Source organism: Phocoena sinus, chromosome 12, assembly GCF_008692025.1.
Source record: "Phocoena sinus isolate mPhoSin1 chromosome 12, mPhoSin1.pri, whole genome shotgun sequence".
NCBI lineage: Eukaryota > Metazoa > Chordata > Mammalia > Artiodactyla > Phocoenidae > Phocoena > Phocoena sinus.
In genome coordinates, this window is record NC_045774.1 from 23,367,057 (window position 1) to 23,384,169 (window position 17,113).

A 17,113-nucleotide genomic window follows, 5' to 3' on the forward strand; every position below is an offset into this window, starting at 1 on the left:
TAGTCAGGGAAATGCAAATGAAAACAAATGCTTTTTCTCTTTACTCATATTAGTTAACAAATTGAAGAAGATTGATAATTTCCAAGGTTAGCAATGGTGTATTCTTTTGTGGTTTTTTTGAATTTTTTTAAATTTTTTTTTTATACAGCAGGTTCTTATTAGTTATCTATTTTATACACATCAGTGTATACATCATGTCAATCCCAATCTCCCAGTTCATCCCCACACCCCCCCCCACACCCCCCAGTTTCCCCTCTTGGTGTCCATACGTTTGTTCTCTACATCTGTGTCTCTATTTCTGCCCTGCAAACCAGTTCATCTGTAGCAATGGTGTATTCTTATACATTATTGGTGCCAATATAAATTATTTCTACTACTTAGCAATTCTGAAGTCAGTATGTTATACAAAATGTAAAGTACACTTATTTTTGACCCAGAAATTCTACTTCTGGCAAATTATTTCAAGCAACTCTAAGATTTGCACAAATATCATTGGATATTCATTTGTAACCTTGCTCTTTTCTCAATAGTATTTTCATGGTGTCTGTTTACCTGCCTCCTAAACTGTAACTTTTAAAACACAGTTTTTTTAACTGTGTTTCTTTCACACAGCATATTGTGGGATTTTGTAGTTGAGGCATTCCAGAAATCATTTTTTTAAAATTTTATTTTATTTATTTTTTTATACTGCAGGTTCTTATTAGTTATCTATTTCATACACATCAGTGTATACATGTCAATCCCAGTCTCCCAGTTCATCCCACCACTACCCCCACCCCCGCATTTTACCCCCTTGGTGTCCATACATTTATTCTCTACACCTGTGTCTCCACTTCTACCCTGCAAACCAGTTCATCTGTACCATTTTTCTAGGTTCCACATATATGTGTTAATATACGATATTTGTTTTTCTCTTTCTGACTTGCTTCACTTTGTATGACAGTCTCTAGATCCAACCACGTCTCTACAAATGATCCAATTTCATTCCTTTTTATGACAGAGTAATATTCCATTGTATATATGTGCCACATCTTCCTTATCCATTCGTCTGTTGATGGGCATTTAGGTTGCTTCCATGACCTGGCTATTGTAAATAGTGCTGCAAATTAACATTGGGGTGCATGTGTCTTTCTGGATTATGGTTTTCTCTGGGTATATGCCCAGTATGTTTTTTTCTCTTAATGCTTGATTTTGGATAATTCTTTCTGTCTTATCTTCCAGATGCCAATTTTTTGTTCAATTTTGTTTAATCTACTGTTAAACATGCCCATTGGGTTCCTAATCATATGATGTTTTTCAATTCTGTAATAGAATGCCTTATGTCTTTCAATGTGTAATGTCAGTTTCATTATACAAATTTTGTGCTTGGCTTTTATATGCTTAAACATAGCAAGGATAGTTATTTTCAAGTGCCCTGATGATGTTTCTCCAGTTTTTTTGTTTTGTAAACCAGTTCTTAGTTGTCTCCTACTGCATGCCATCTTTGATTGTCTACTGCTCATTGTATTTGCAAAATTATTTGTTTCAATAATGTCAGACATAAGATGATGTTTTCCCCTGCTAGAGAGAATTTTCATTTGTCTCTCCTAGTTCTTGGGTCATAGTGGTTTGGGACACCTTAATGCTTTAGGTTTGGGAGCACCCAGATAATGCAAAGTCAAACTGTAGTACTTGCAGAGACATTATATTCTTGTTTACGCTACTTGAGAGCAACACTGTAGGATTCCCAACCCAAAGCAGAAGATGATTACCAGAGTCTTCATCCCTGATGGATCCTTAACCCCAAAGAACTAGTGAAAGCACTCATTAAACTCCCTGGAAAATGGCAAAAATTTTCCGTTAAAAAAAAAAATGCCTCCAAATAACAGCCCATTTCTCTGGATTCTCTTTCTATTCTATATCTCAGGCCAAAGAAGCTTCACTATTTTGGTACTTCCTAGATGATTTTAAGGAAAGTATTTTGTAATATAGTGTATAGATTTTATGATTATCAGAAATATTTGTACCAGTTACTGAGAAAGCAGTTGACAAATGTGGAATTTATCTTAATACTAATTTTCTTTTCCTTAAATAAAAAATATACATGTTACCTATCTTATCACAATAATACATTGGTCAACTTTTTTTTCTAAAATTACACAGATGAAATCATTCTGTGCATACTCTTCTGGACATGTTTTTTAACCCTTTATTCTGTTGTAAGACATCTATTTTGATATGTGTAAGTATAGTTCATTTATTTTCACATATAATATTTTATTGTATGAATATATCAACATGTATCTGTTTGTTATATTATTAATAGATATTCATATTGCTCCCAGTTTTTAACTATTACCAAAAAGGTGCTCTGTCAAGATAGATAAATTCTGCACTATATATGAAAGCTTTTATCTATAGTACCTTCCAAGGAATAAAATTATTTTTCCTTAAAATATACCTGTTTTCACTTTTATTAGATATTACCAAATGGTTTTCCAGAATATTTATAATAATTTACAAGCCCACCAGCAACTAATTAGAGTTTCTGCTTCTTTGTTTCCATGGCAACATTTTTGTATCATCACTATTTTATTTTTTGCCAATCAAGTTCTTTAATCTGATATCTCATTATGAGTTTAGAAGAGAAGAACTAGGATAAAACAGATCTGCATATTTCCTCTTGCCATGCACCTATTTGTCCTTTTTTTCTATATGATTGTGTTTCTTTCTTATTGGTTTAGAGGAAATATGTATCGTTTTCTTCTACTATATGTTACAAATATCTTCTGCTACTGTGTAGCTTGTCTTTTACTCAATTGTTCCTTAGATAAATGTCTTAATTTCATTTTAGTTGACAAATTTATAAAACTTCTTTAAAACATACTTTTTGTATCTCATTCAAGAAATTCCTAACTGAGAGAAGGAAGATATATATTCCTCTATATTTTACTCTAAAGTTAGTCTGGGCTTGATCTTAGGCATTATGCATATAAAATTTCCCATTAAAGAATGTGGATTACTAAAATTCACAGCACCATTTGTTGAGATGTTCAAAATATTCTGACTAATAAACAATAGCATATTGGTTATTTATCAAATATGAGTAGATTTATCCTCTCTCCATTCTTTTTATTGCTCTGTATATTTATCCCCGAGCCAAAACAGATCCTCTTAATTATGATTTTGTAATAAGTTTCCACATAGAAGATATTCCCCACTTCAGTCCTGTCTTTCTTCTTAACTATTCTTGGCTCTTCTCTTCTCCATTTTAAAATCTGCTTGTCCAGCTCATACATTTTGGTATTTAAGTTGGAATTCTATTGAATCTCTAGATTAATTTTAAAAGAATAGAAATCTTTATGAAATGAGTTTTTATCCCTGAGTGTGGTATTTCCTTTCATGTACTTACTACTTTCTTAATATCTTTCAACATATTTTAATACTATTTTTACATAAAACTTGCATGCATTCTTTTTTTAAACATTTATTCATGAGCAAATTATAATATTGTTTCTATCATAATGAGATCCTCAAAATTATGTTTCTGTCATTGCATAGAAATCTAGATGACTGTTGAAATGTCTGTAAAAATAATCACATAATTCATGAATGTTGTTAGTTTCTTTTTCTTTCTTTCTAAGTATTACAGCTCTTTTTTTCTTTGTGTAAATATAAAAGCTAAGATCTCTCATAATATGTAGAATAAATGTCATAAAACTGAATATTTATACCTATATTGTTTCTGATTTAACATCAGATAATTTACTGAGAGTTTTCTGCAAGTAAAAGAGTTTCTTTTTATTCCAACATTGGTATGAGTTTCCTATCCTAAATAGTTCCTGAATTTTATGAATGATGTTTATTGTTTTGTCTAATTCCTAATGTAGCATTTCATGTTTTAGTTTTTTTTTTTTTTTTTTTTTTTTTTTTTTTGCGCTATGCGGGCCTCTCACTGCTGTGGCCTCTCCCGTTGCGGAGCACAGGCTCCGGACGCGCAGGCTCAGCAGCCATGGGTCACGGGCCAGCCACTCCGCGGCATGTGGGATCTTCCCGGACTGGGGCACGAACCCGCGTCCCCTGCATCGGCAGGCGGACTCTCAACCACTGCGCCACCAGGGAAGCCCCATGTTTTAGTTTTTTAACTCAGTGGCACAGTGGTAAGCCTTTGCACCTCATTAACATTTTACCTAAAATACATTTAAATAGTAATATATCATGATCGTCATTTAGAAATATTTATATGCAAGTAATAATGATCTCACAAAAATTTGAGTGCAGGTATAGATCTTCTTGATGAAACAAAGAAAGAAGATGATAACTGAAAACCAATTAAAATGAAATTAGCCAAAGGGATAAGTTTGATTTATCTTATAAAATAATATTTGACTAAATTAAAATTCTAGCTTCTTGAAATATTTTATGAGTTATGTTTTCCCTAGAAATTAAAATTTGAATCAAATTATGACTAAGATTAAACTTTAATATTATATTACTTTTTACCATAATATTCTCAACTTTAAAAAAAATCAGCCATAAACACGCAAAAGAGCATTTTTATAGCATCTTTAAATACTTTGTGTAATTCATACCACAGAAGAAAGACCATTATTAATATATTCTTTTGTTTATTATAGAGGGATTTTAAAAGAAAACTAACAAAATTCTAAACTGTGCTCTTAATGAATGCTGCAGAAAACAAATCCACCTCCTTTTTTAACTCTAAAGATAAATTAATCAGCCATTGATTGTTCTGGTCTTTGTGAGGCACTTAATAAAGAGATGCATATAATGCTCTGAAAAAGATACTATGGAATATTTTAGTCCTCTCAGTTTTCAAAGTATTCTGAACACTTACCCTTACCTTGCATTAATTTTTTATGCCAGCCATTAGAACTTTCTGGGAAGATGGAAAGATTCTCTAGTCTGCACTGTGCAATGTGGTAGACACTGGCCACTTAAGGCTATTGAGCACTTGAAGTCTGGGGAATTCTTTTTTATTTTAATAAATTTAAATAGCCACAATGTGACCAGTGGCTACCATAAAAAGATAGCACAGCCTGACATATCATGTATTTATTTAATTGTTTATGTGTATATTTTCTGTTTCTTACCACCAAAATTTATGTTTGATAAGAGCAGGGTCTTTGTTTCTTAATGTTCACTATTATAACCCAAGTGATTAGAAAAGTGACTGGCATGTGGTTATTTTTGTGTCCTCTAATACTTTGAAAATAATAGATATTCAAAAGTTTTTTCTATTTAAGTAAATTATGTAATATTTTCTTTAAAGTAAAGGTTAAATAAATTTTAAAAGTCCTAAGTTAAAAAAAGCAAAAAAAGCCTCCTTAGGCAACTCTTACTCTGCTTAATTTGGTTCAAGGAAATCCACCAAGCTTTCTCCAAGGAATCTCTCACTGAAAGCATTTAACTTTGGGAGTATATTGCTTACTTTATTAAGACGTTACAAGTTTAGTAAAGCAGAAAACTGATAAAGTGATATGAGACCCTAGAACTCTCAAAAAAATTTAGTTCAGGAAGTTTATTATTTTACCACATAAACTCACCTGCTCTATGCTTTTGCTTAGGTCCACATTCCAACTTAGAAATCTAGTCTAATAAACAAAATGTAATTATAAATTCATGTTGCATTCTTTTCTTATCTCAGATTACCACCAAATAATATCATAATTTCCATAATTCCTGTTCCTATATCTTAACAGCAAATGAATGGTAGAAATGCATGGAGAGGTGAGGGGTTTACATTGAAATGCATTCTCAGACTTAAGCCTTACACCTAACAACTTCACTTTTCCAGCTCAAACTGAATTTTTTTTACTTTTTACTAATTCTTCATTACTAGGGTCTGTCGTAGGCAGAATGATGACCTCCCAAAGCTGTTCATACGCTGATCCGAAACCTATGAATATATTACCTTACAAGGTAAAGAGACTGTGAAGATGTGATTAATTGTCTTGAAACTGGGGGATTATCCTGGATTATCCAGATGGGCCCAGTGTATATTCACAAGGGTCCCTATAAAAGGAATTGAGAGGGTTATAGTCAGACAAGGAAAGTGATGACAGAGCAGAGGTCAACATGATGTTATTGCTGGAAGAGTGACAAGCCAGTAGATTTTAGCTCAGTGAACCTGATTTTGGACTTCCAACCTCTCCAACTGTAGAATAATAAATTTGTGTTGTTTTAAGCCACATAATTTGTGGTAATTTGTTACAGCAACAATGGGAAACGGATCTATGACCAAATGATTTATCATACAATCTGCAATATTTTTAAAAGAGGAGGGGCTATTGAACATGACAATGGGACAGCAGCTAGAAACTGGGAAAGTCCTTGCCAAATTGAGATGAATGTTTACCCTATTATTAGGCCACTTTATAACTTTGTCAGGAAGTGAGTTAACTTTCATGATAATTGTCCTTTCATATATGCAGTATTGAATAGCCTTATATGAACTAATACAATATTTATGTGAGTGTAAACACTTCCCGAAAGTAAAGGTCAAAGCACCATTGAGCACTTATAAACGTAAAAAATTTTGGTCACATTTTGCTATCGGTTATTCTCCCTGAAGTCCATCTCTTAGGAAACTAGGCTATAAGCAACAAATTCTAATGTTAATTACTTTATTAAGGCCAAAGAAAACGCTACCCAAAACACAATACCCTATCCAATTTATGAGAGAAACTTCAAACAAATCACTACTACGGGACATTCTACAAAATACCAAAGCAGTAACCCTGAAAACTGTTACGATCATCAAAAACAAGGAAAGTCTGAGAAACTGTCACAAACAAGAGTAAACTAAGCAGACAGGACAACAATGTCATATGATATCCTGAGTGGGATCCTGAGACAGAGAAAGGACATTAAGGAAAACTGAAGAAATTTGAATAAAGTATGGACTTTAGTTAATAAATAAATAATGACTCATTAACTGTGAAAAATATACCATATTGCTGTAAGATGTCAACAGTAGGGGAAACTGGGAATGGGATATACTGGAACACTCTGTGCTATCTTTGTAACAGTTCTGTAAATCTAAAAACATTTATTTAAAAACTCTATAATAAATTCTAGTTAAAGCACTTTAATTAAAAAACATATGAACACTAGAAAAGCAAAGACAGAACATCATGATTGTGAGATATATGTCCACATTTTAAAAATTCTGACAGCCAGTAAATTTCAAATCTATGTCTTCTATAATCAGTATTATTTTTCTTGTTTTTAAAATATTATTGATCAAGATTACTTTTATTTTCCCTTCCGGTTCTAACCTACTCTGACTTTATGACAGACCCAAAAGTTTGAAGAGCTAACTTTTGAAGACAGTATTTTCTATATACACGTGTATGTATACATATAGAGCATACGCAAACCTGATGTTGTATTTAGTATCTTAACAATTTTAACTTCATTGATTAGGAGATGCAGTCTATAACTTGTAGGGGAGCTGATTGCCAACAATCTCCCTACAAAACACACATGTTCACTCATTCACTTATTTGTTCACTCACTCTCACTCTTTCCAGACTCCACTCACAGTCATAGAGCTAATGTGAGTCAAAACTAAGGAAACAAACCATCTGTTTTACAAGGAGCACCCAGTGACAGAGTAGAGATGGGCCTGTACTTGGGTTCTTGCTTCCCCGGTCTTTAGACATCTCTTCAATGAGAAGTACCAAGTTTTGTATGTGAAAGAAAAGTTGAGGGAGCCACAACCAGCTATTTTATTCTGATCTCATGTCTAAGGAGATTCCATAAAGGTTTGGGACTACGGTTCTATTATAATGCATAGTGTGGATTTCCTCATGATGGGTCAACTTTATATTTCTCTCAGGAAGTTTTGGTGACAGTAAGTAGCTTATCAAATATTTGGGTCTTAAGTCATTTCTGTTCCTTTCCATAACAGCCAAGACTAGCATTTTCTATCTGGGAGCACTTGCAAATACAGAATCTATCTTTAAATTATCAAATTAAAAAAATATAGGCTTATGAGTATAGGAAGATAATTTTATTCATACATGTGATTTTCACAAAACTTTCCATAGTCAATTTCAGCACCTATATATTACATTTAGTCTTATTATGCATTAATATCTTAATATTGTTTTCAACATGATAGTAACTTTTAGAAAAAATATGTTTACATGTAATGCATTTATTATTATTTTAAATATAAATAAATATTTTTCAAATGTTTTAGTTTTAATATCTAATGTAAACATTCAGAGTTATGACCCACAGAAACAAAAGTAATTTGGTTCCCAAATAACTTAAGAATATAAAGGGATTCCAAACAAAATGATTTTGAATCCCTGCTTTAGAAATACAGGATCTAGGATCTAGGTAGTCTGGAAGCTTGAGGAACAACCAGAGAGTTCAGGAGTAAGAGTGTGAATATTGCAAGTCCTGGAGATGACTTACTCTTCAGAGATCTATGGGTTACTGGACATGATGGAGAAAGATTTACATTGTTACCATTAATATCCTAAGTCTTGGTATGCACTCCAGAATCTGAAAAGGAGCTGTATATTTGAATCGAAACTTTACAACCATCATTTCAGGCCTTACTGTTGATTTTTTAAAAAGATTGTACGTGGTAAAGAATGTTTGAAGCTATCAATTGCTTTATTTTATATATACATGTAAGTGTGTGTGTATATGTATGTGTGTGAAGAAATGTACAGAAGATTACCAAAAAAAGAACAGAATATTATACTCTAAGTTTTTAGCAGATTGCCTGGGGAAAAAGAAGGAGAGAAAATGGTGTGCCCATGAATAAAATCAATTTATATAAAATGATACTTGCCTATGTGCATGTGTTGTTTTTATAGTAGATTGTTTAGAAAAGCTGTTAAATATTTCTCTTCCAGTTTATGGGGAATCTATTTTCAGTGAATAAGAAAGTTGTTGAGTATTATGTATATCACATAATCCTACCTTAATAACAAAGAAAATACTGTGTATCCAGTATGTGAATGTATGCTTGTATAAATATTTATGGGCAAGAGAAAAGGAATGAAAGTATACATACAAGGCCATTAACATTGGCTGTCTCAGTGATGTTAAAAAGAAGCAAAGAAAGGTATCAATAATTAGCTTTGCCTTTATACATTTTGTAATACTTTGTTTCACTTGTTGAAAGAAGCATGCATCCCTGTAATGTGAAAAAGATAAAAGTTTTAATTGATAAAGATTAATATGAAACATTGTTTATCATGCATGTTAAAAACAGGTCACAAAGCAATCTGTGTAGTAATTCCCATTTACAAAAATTATGGGTGTGTGTGTGTGTGTGTTTGTGTGTGTGTGTATGCCTAGGTAAAACTCTATTGTCCCAGAATTGTGCCCAAGGCACAAAGCTGAATTCAAAGCTGAATTCAAAAAAAGTACCAAATCATCCGTTCTAAATTCACATAGCCAACAATGAACTGACAACAGTTGGAATCTGACACCTTTATCATTCAGAGGTGATAAAGCCTCAGGAACAAATAGAAGAGGGAAAATTAAGAAGCATTTCAGAGCAAGACTGTGACCTTTCTCTTCCACTCCAAGGAAGTAGAGTCATTTATCTGACTACATTGAAAGGGAATCAGAGCAAGATGCCAGTGAGGAAGGGGCTACCCAAAAAGAAAGGAGTATGTGAGTTATGTGTAAATAGGGGAGAGGGTGAGGGTTGGTTTAAATGATTATTGCAACTCTTAGGAAAAATAACACCATTTAATATTATGACTCCAATAATTGTAGATTGCAATTACATATATCTAAATGTCTGGAAGTATGTACACTACTGTGATAATGATGCTTACATCTGGACTCATGGGAATGTCTTATTTTCCTATTTTTGTTTATGTGAATATTTTAAAATTGCTACTGGAATATATATATTATTTTTAATGCTATTCCATTAACTTATTTCTATATACAATATAAACATCACTCCTAATAACATATGTTATCGATTTGCTACCTAATAGAATCTAACTCTGATCGGAAATTTTAAACAGAATTTCTGGAAATTTTAAAGCACAACACTGGCTTCACATGCTAACTATGAGCTTAGCAGGGAGAAGCACTACTTTTAACTTTTTCTAAAAATGTGGTGCATAACTTCTTCATTCTTGCAGCCATTCAGCAAAGATTCAATGGGACCACTTTGTGCTAAGACTAATTAGAGACAGGTTTTCCCTGTACTAGATAACTGCCATCTATTATCTCTCATCTTCTTGGGCCCATCTTGTTAGAACAGAAAACTATTAGACATTAGAAACATTTTCCTCATGACATGTATATCATCTTCTAGAAAGGATATAATAAATAAGTCAACAGCTTTCCAGTAAAACCATACCATCAACTCTTCTCCTTCTACTCTGATAATCAGTAGATCTTCAACATAAATGTATTTCATAGTTTTAGTGGGCTTGCCAATCACTTCCAATGCTGTTTATTACCAGGGACATTTGGTTTCTCCTAACCCTAGTATGAATTTGAAACTGATCTTTCACCTCTGAAAAAATTATTTTCTTCCTATCACAGATATAATTTTATTATACATGAAGTCATGCGTACAGGCAATCATTACCCTATGAAAGTCCAGCTCCTTCTAAAACCCACATTAAGTGTAAGGTATTCTTTCTAAAAGTAGAAGCTAGAATTATTGGTCTCTTACACTACTTTTTTTTAATGAGTTTAAAGATAACCAAGAGATGAAAATACTTACAAAAGAAAATACTGATCAATGTACATCAGCATGAATTTACTTGTGGGTATTTGTGTATAAAATACGTATAATAAAATGTATAAATATGCTGATTTATCTATGTCAGATAATTTAAAATATCCATCTAAGGAATTATTAATTCATGTTAAGAATTATGGTATCATATGCTTATTTATAGCCTCACATCTCTACCGTAAGTTACTGGATAGTCCAATTGGTTCTGATTTTCTGACAATTCCTACTCTATCTTGGTTTAAAAAAAAAAAAGCTTCTTATTCATTTCAAAATTGAATGTAAGCCAAAAGCCATTTTATTTACTGTTAAAAAGGTTTCTGTTTGAGAGGAAAAACGTTTTGAGCCAGTCTAACTATAATGGAAATTTTTATTATGGTTTTGCTTTGTAAAACATATCACCAGATAATCATTTAAATCTACCTTTATGATCTGAGGAATTATCTTACGTATAATACAAATTGTTATTTTTTTCCCCTTTGGGGAAAAAGTAAAATAAGAGTAGGGCCACACAAACAAGTTCATTCCAAAGAAAGCAAAATATTACTACTCTTTTAATTATTGAAATCTTTAATAATTTATATTTTACTGACTCTTTTTTCAAATGTTATTAATAACTTGATTTTGTTGCTTTAGTTGTTAATTCTCTAAAATATATGATATAGTTTCACTAAGTACGATGTGCTAAATTCCTCTAAATTTTGTTTTCCATAGCGATTCTGCCCTTTCCTCAGCTCAGAGGACGTGTTATCTGCAAGACAGGGAATGATGTCATTTTATGCAAAAAATAATTTACCACCTGCTAGAAGGAGGAGGCATATTGTGGCAGCTGCATCACTGATTTGAAAAAGCAGCAAAATATAAATGTATAGATGAGTATGTCAGTGTAATGGTGGGGAAGTGTAACATTCTTTCCCCAACAACAGCTGGAAAATTATACTAAGCAGAAAATAGTATCTTTTGGCTTCAAACCAAATGTTTCTATCACTAGTACTACACAGAGCAAAAACACTACTCACAAATGAATTCCATATTCTGTTTACAGAAGCAGCATTTTCACTATAAGGCATATTAGATATGGGGGCGGTGAGAAGTAAGAAAAAAATATGCTTTATGACCCTATTCATTCTCACATATAACTCTTAGTCTTCAGGCAAATAAGCAAGAAATAATAACCCTTGAATCCTTTATGTTTCCCTTTAAAGATTGACCTCACGTGAAGTATAGATTTTTTAAAAGAAAGGTGAAAGCTCCTTTAGAGCTTTATAAAATACCAGTAATAACTTCAGAAATAATCTTTCTCCAAATAACAAATTTAATCAATTATGAATGAAAAGAAAGCTCTGTGTGTTCATAAAGCATTTAATAAATAGATGAGTCTGTGCAGCACATACAACACAATTATATGAATCTGTACATAATTTTTTTTCTTATATAGTTTGTAAACAATGACTAATGTAGAAGTTTTCACTGAAAAACAATCACAATGTGTTTTTTCTTACTGTTTTTTAAGAATAGAGGAAGGAACAAAGTCTAAGGGCATGTTACTTTCTTTTGCAACACATGGGGTGGGAGATGCCCCATTCATCTTTACAGTAGCTGCAGACTTCTTACATTCACTCTCAATTATTTAATCAATGACATTCTAAATGTCACATTTTAAAAGTAACTTATAGAATTTTAATTTAAAATATAATGTTTTCTTCCATTGTTTTTCACTGACTTCAGATATCAAAACTTTCCATAATTACTACTACAATTTTAGATATTTTCATAGAGTTGCTTTTAAGCATTGGCTAGCTAATTTTTTTCAACCCTGCTGGTGGTATGTTGATCATTTAAGTAAAAGTTAAAATTTATTTAAAGCTGGTCCACATAGCAGGTAATTATGTGGTTAATTTTCTAGCAATGTTTAAATTTGATTTTTTAGATGGGAAAACATCAAACTTTAGTATGAAATTTTTTTCTGGTGTTCTTTGAATGAAATATTTTGATTAAATAGTTTCTCTTGGTTTTATGTTTATTTTAATTTTTAAATTTATTTTATTTATTTATTTTTGGCTTCATTGGGTCTTCGTTGTTGTGAGTGGGCTTTCTCTAGTTGTGGCGAGCGGAGGCTACTATTGATTGCGGTGCACGGGCTTCTCATTACGTTGGCTTCTCTTGTTGCGGATCATGGGCTCTAGGCACGTGGACTTCAGTAATTGTGGCACGTGGGCTCAGTAGCTGTGGCTCGTGGGCCCTAGAGCACAGGCTTGGTAGTCGTGGTGCACGGGCTTTGTTGCTCTGCAGTATGTGGGATCTTCCTGGACCAGGGCTTGAACCCGTGTCTCCTGCATTGGCAGGCAGATTCTTAACCACTATGGCACCAGGGAAGCCCTAAGTCTGTTTTTAAATGTATCAAAAATTATGCATTAAAAGCAAATGCAATCTTTGGCTATTGGACATTTTCACATTTGTAATGGAAAATTCAGTGGTTTGAAATCTCTCTTTTCTCTACGTTACTCTCTATCTGGCATGGTGCTATACCATGTATATACCCCTACTAAGACTCTCCTTAGTTTCTTCTACTGTTAGATACTTGAGTCCTTGATTGAAAGTAAAATAGAGAGTCCTTTTGTCTAAAAAGTGCCGAATGTAAGAAGAAGAGAATCTATGCACGTAGGCTGCAGGAGTACTGGGCCTTGCTATTCCAACTCATCACAAGTGAATCCACTGAGGGGTTTTCACACAGAGGATACTCTGATTCCCAAATCAGTTCAGCGAGGGACAGATTTTGACTCTTCAAAATCCAAGACCTGTTCACTGACTCCTGTTCTCTAACATGTCTCCACAAATGATTTTGCTGCTAATGAGACCCAGGGTACAGAGCCTCTTGAGAAGACTCTAGACTACTGAGATTGCCCCAGCACCCATCTCCCCATGTGCTGACTCAATGTGCAGAGTCGATCCAATGTCTAGATCCCCAGACCTGACCAGTACTCTTACTTTCCTTCACCCAGGGCAGCGTTTTCACCCTACACACACCAGCCCAATTAGTTGGGCTTATATTTTGCCAGTCCCATTCTCCAAAGGTGGATTTTACCTCATAGATCTCACCCACGGGCTAAAGCCTTTCCATCTACCCAGGTCTCATGTATTCACTGACATGTTTTGTAATTTTGGAACATACAAGGATCTTAGCATTATTTTGGTTATTTCTGAGTTCAATTAGTTGATCAGAGAACACAGTCTTTAAGAAATTAATTCTTTGAAATGTACTGATGATTCTCTTGAGAGCTAGAATATGATGTGATTCTTGAATAAGTATCACATGTATGTGTAAAAAGTGTCTTCAGTGATATGTAAAGTCATATATGATATCAAGTTTATTAATCACATTATTCACAGCTCTTATACTTTTATGTAAAATTTCTCTATTAGTTTTCAAGAATGATATATTAAAATTTATGACTTCAATTATTGATTTATCTATTTCTTCCTTTTATCACCTTGTTTCTTTGCCAATTTTAAGTCTCTATTATGGCCATATAACTATTATAATGAGTCAGTCTATTGTTTCATTGGTGGTATGCAACCAAGTTTTTATTCATTTTTTTTACTTTAAAATCTTTTTCTCTGATGTTATGTTTGCTGGTGTAGCATTCGTTAGTATGTACAGGTATCATATAACTTTTTCTATCCTTTTATTTTCAATACTCTGCATCATTTTAAGCATACCTTGTAGAAAATATATTACTGAATTTTTTTCAGGGAGAAGTTGCTGATCTGCACACATCAGTCTTTTGGTTAGTGAGTTTAGCCCATTTAAAATGACTAGAACTTTTGTAAGTTAGGAGAGATGTTTTTATGTCTTTTTTTTTCTTGAATTTCTCCTATACTAACTTGCAGTGAAAGATCAATTTTTCCCTATCGTTTTAAAAGTTATAATTCTGTTCTTTTCTGTACTTCTTTCTTTAACATTTAATATATCTTTCTGTGTAATTTTCTTATTGATATCTGAAACTGAACAATGTGTATAGTTTATTCTCAAACATGTACCCTTATAAAATGCTAAATGATGGTTCCTTCCTCCTCGTCCCTTCAGTTCAACTTATACTGATGTAATCTGAAATTTCAGTTCCAAATTGAGAGATTGTGAACTGAGAATGATAATAGTATTCATTTCATAGGGGGGTTGTGAAGTTTGAATATTATTATTATATTAATTATTTCCACCTGTGCCTTGCACATAATAAGCAATCAATATTATCAAGAAATATGATCACTATTATGGATAAACATTTTTATGTCTTTTTTTTTTGGCGGTATGCGGGCCTCTCACTGTCATGGCCTCTCCCGTTGCGGAGCACAGGCTCCGGATGCACAGGCCCAGTGGCCACGGCTCACGGGCCCAGCTGCTCCGCAGCATATGGGATCTTCCCGGACCAGGGAACGAACCCGTGTCCCCTGCATCGGCAGGCGGACTCTCAACCACTGCGCCACCAGAGAAGCCCAAATCTCACTCCTTTAATGCTCTTTTTGCTGGAGTTAATCATTCAGATGATTTTCAGAAAGGTCAGTGTGAGATAATATAACTAGAAATATTTTCATTTGACATTTAAATACTATGTTGATATAAAATTTATAATTTATTCCATGTAATATAAAATAGATTAATTTGTTTATGCCTTCTTGCATATATTGTTGCAATTGGGAACTCTAATTTTGTTCAATCAGATATTTTTTTTGAAAGTGTTCTGCTTTTACCTCTCTAGAGACTTAGAAACTTCTCTTTGCCTTTCATGTTCTTAAATTTCACTATGCTGTCTATATCTGTTAATCCCTCACCAACCTCTTCTATTTAGAATCTTACAGGTTTTTACAACCTAAGGATGTATATGTTTCTCCAACTTTTAGAAATTCTCAATCATTATTTCTTCAAGTATTTCCTGTCTTCAAATTCTTCTTGAAATTCACATATACGTGTACATATATATTATAATTAAAACTTGCAGTAATCACCACCAATATATTAATATTAACTTAGAGCAAAAATAGTTTTTTTTAGGGAGTAGTACTTCTATAACTGATAATATTTAGAGTTGGCAGTACAGTGTGTTAATATAAAGCAGACCGACATTTAATCAGTTCTATTACCATTTAAAATTTTTATTTTTAAAGTGCACCACTTTATTGTCTACAGACAAGGTGAAACTGTTCCCTTGGTCCTGCTCATGTACCTTGATTCTACAGTGATCAGGACAATCTGTTTCTGAAAATACTGTGACATAATATACAGGTAGTTTATCAACCCTCTTCATTACACCTTACTGCTGGAGCAAATTTAGTCAACAAAATTCACAGTAACGTTTGACTTTAAAGTAAGGAGAAGCTAAGATTGTTTAAGAATAGTGAATATAATTTGCAAGTAAGTGTTATGATTTCTGGAAATTTTAAAGTGAAAAAGTGTCCCCATGTTAAAAAACCAAAAGCTCATATTATAAATGCTTATTATTTTTAATAAGCAAATGCTCATTAAAATGAATGAGACCTTTGCACCATTTTACCCAAAACAATTTTGTGTAATAAGAGAAATCCCTTTGAGGTAGTCTCTTATGGAATTTAACTTCAGCTCAGTAAATTGTTTCTCCGTTTCTTTTGAAATGAGAAGTTTTAGAAGGTGAATGAACATGAAGGTATAATAAGTAAAAGCAAAAAAGTGCAACTGTTACTAATGATGAGTCATTTTTAAAGTGTAGGAAAAATGTAGTTATACTTTCACATCAAGTCATTTGCCAAAATATCAGACTCTCTTTGACTAACATTTGAAAGCTATAGCTGATGGAGTGTTTATTTTGAGCAATGCTAATTCTAATAATTGAAAGAGAAAACTCATCTGTTGGAAGAAATCAGTCTCTATCTCTCCAACTTCATCTTTCCTTACTGCTGTTACTACTCCCCAGCCTCACACTTAAATCCCAGCTATTCCAGACTCATTACTTATCCCCACAGATGCTATCTCATATCTCTGTGTCTTGATTCATTCTCTTCACTGTGATATGCTCTTCTTTCCCATTTTATTAGGCATTTAAATTCTACCCTTCTTTCAAGGCCTATGTGTGATCTCTGAAAAGTGTGTCTTGGGCAGAATTCATCATTCTGTCCTCTGTGGAGGAAAAGGCATTGTTCTTTGCTTTTATAGCACTGCATATATAATTTGTATATATTAATTTATATATATATTATTAGGATATTTGAATTATCTGGTATGAGAAATAAAGATAAGCTTTATTTTTAAATCTTCTCTTGCCTCTAAGTTATAAAGTAACCATCCAGGTAGGTGGGGCTTTCTATGGGTCCATAATAGGACCAAGAACAGAATGTGAAAGAATA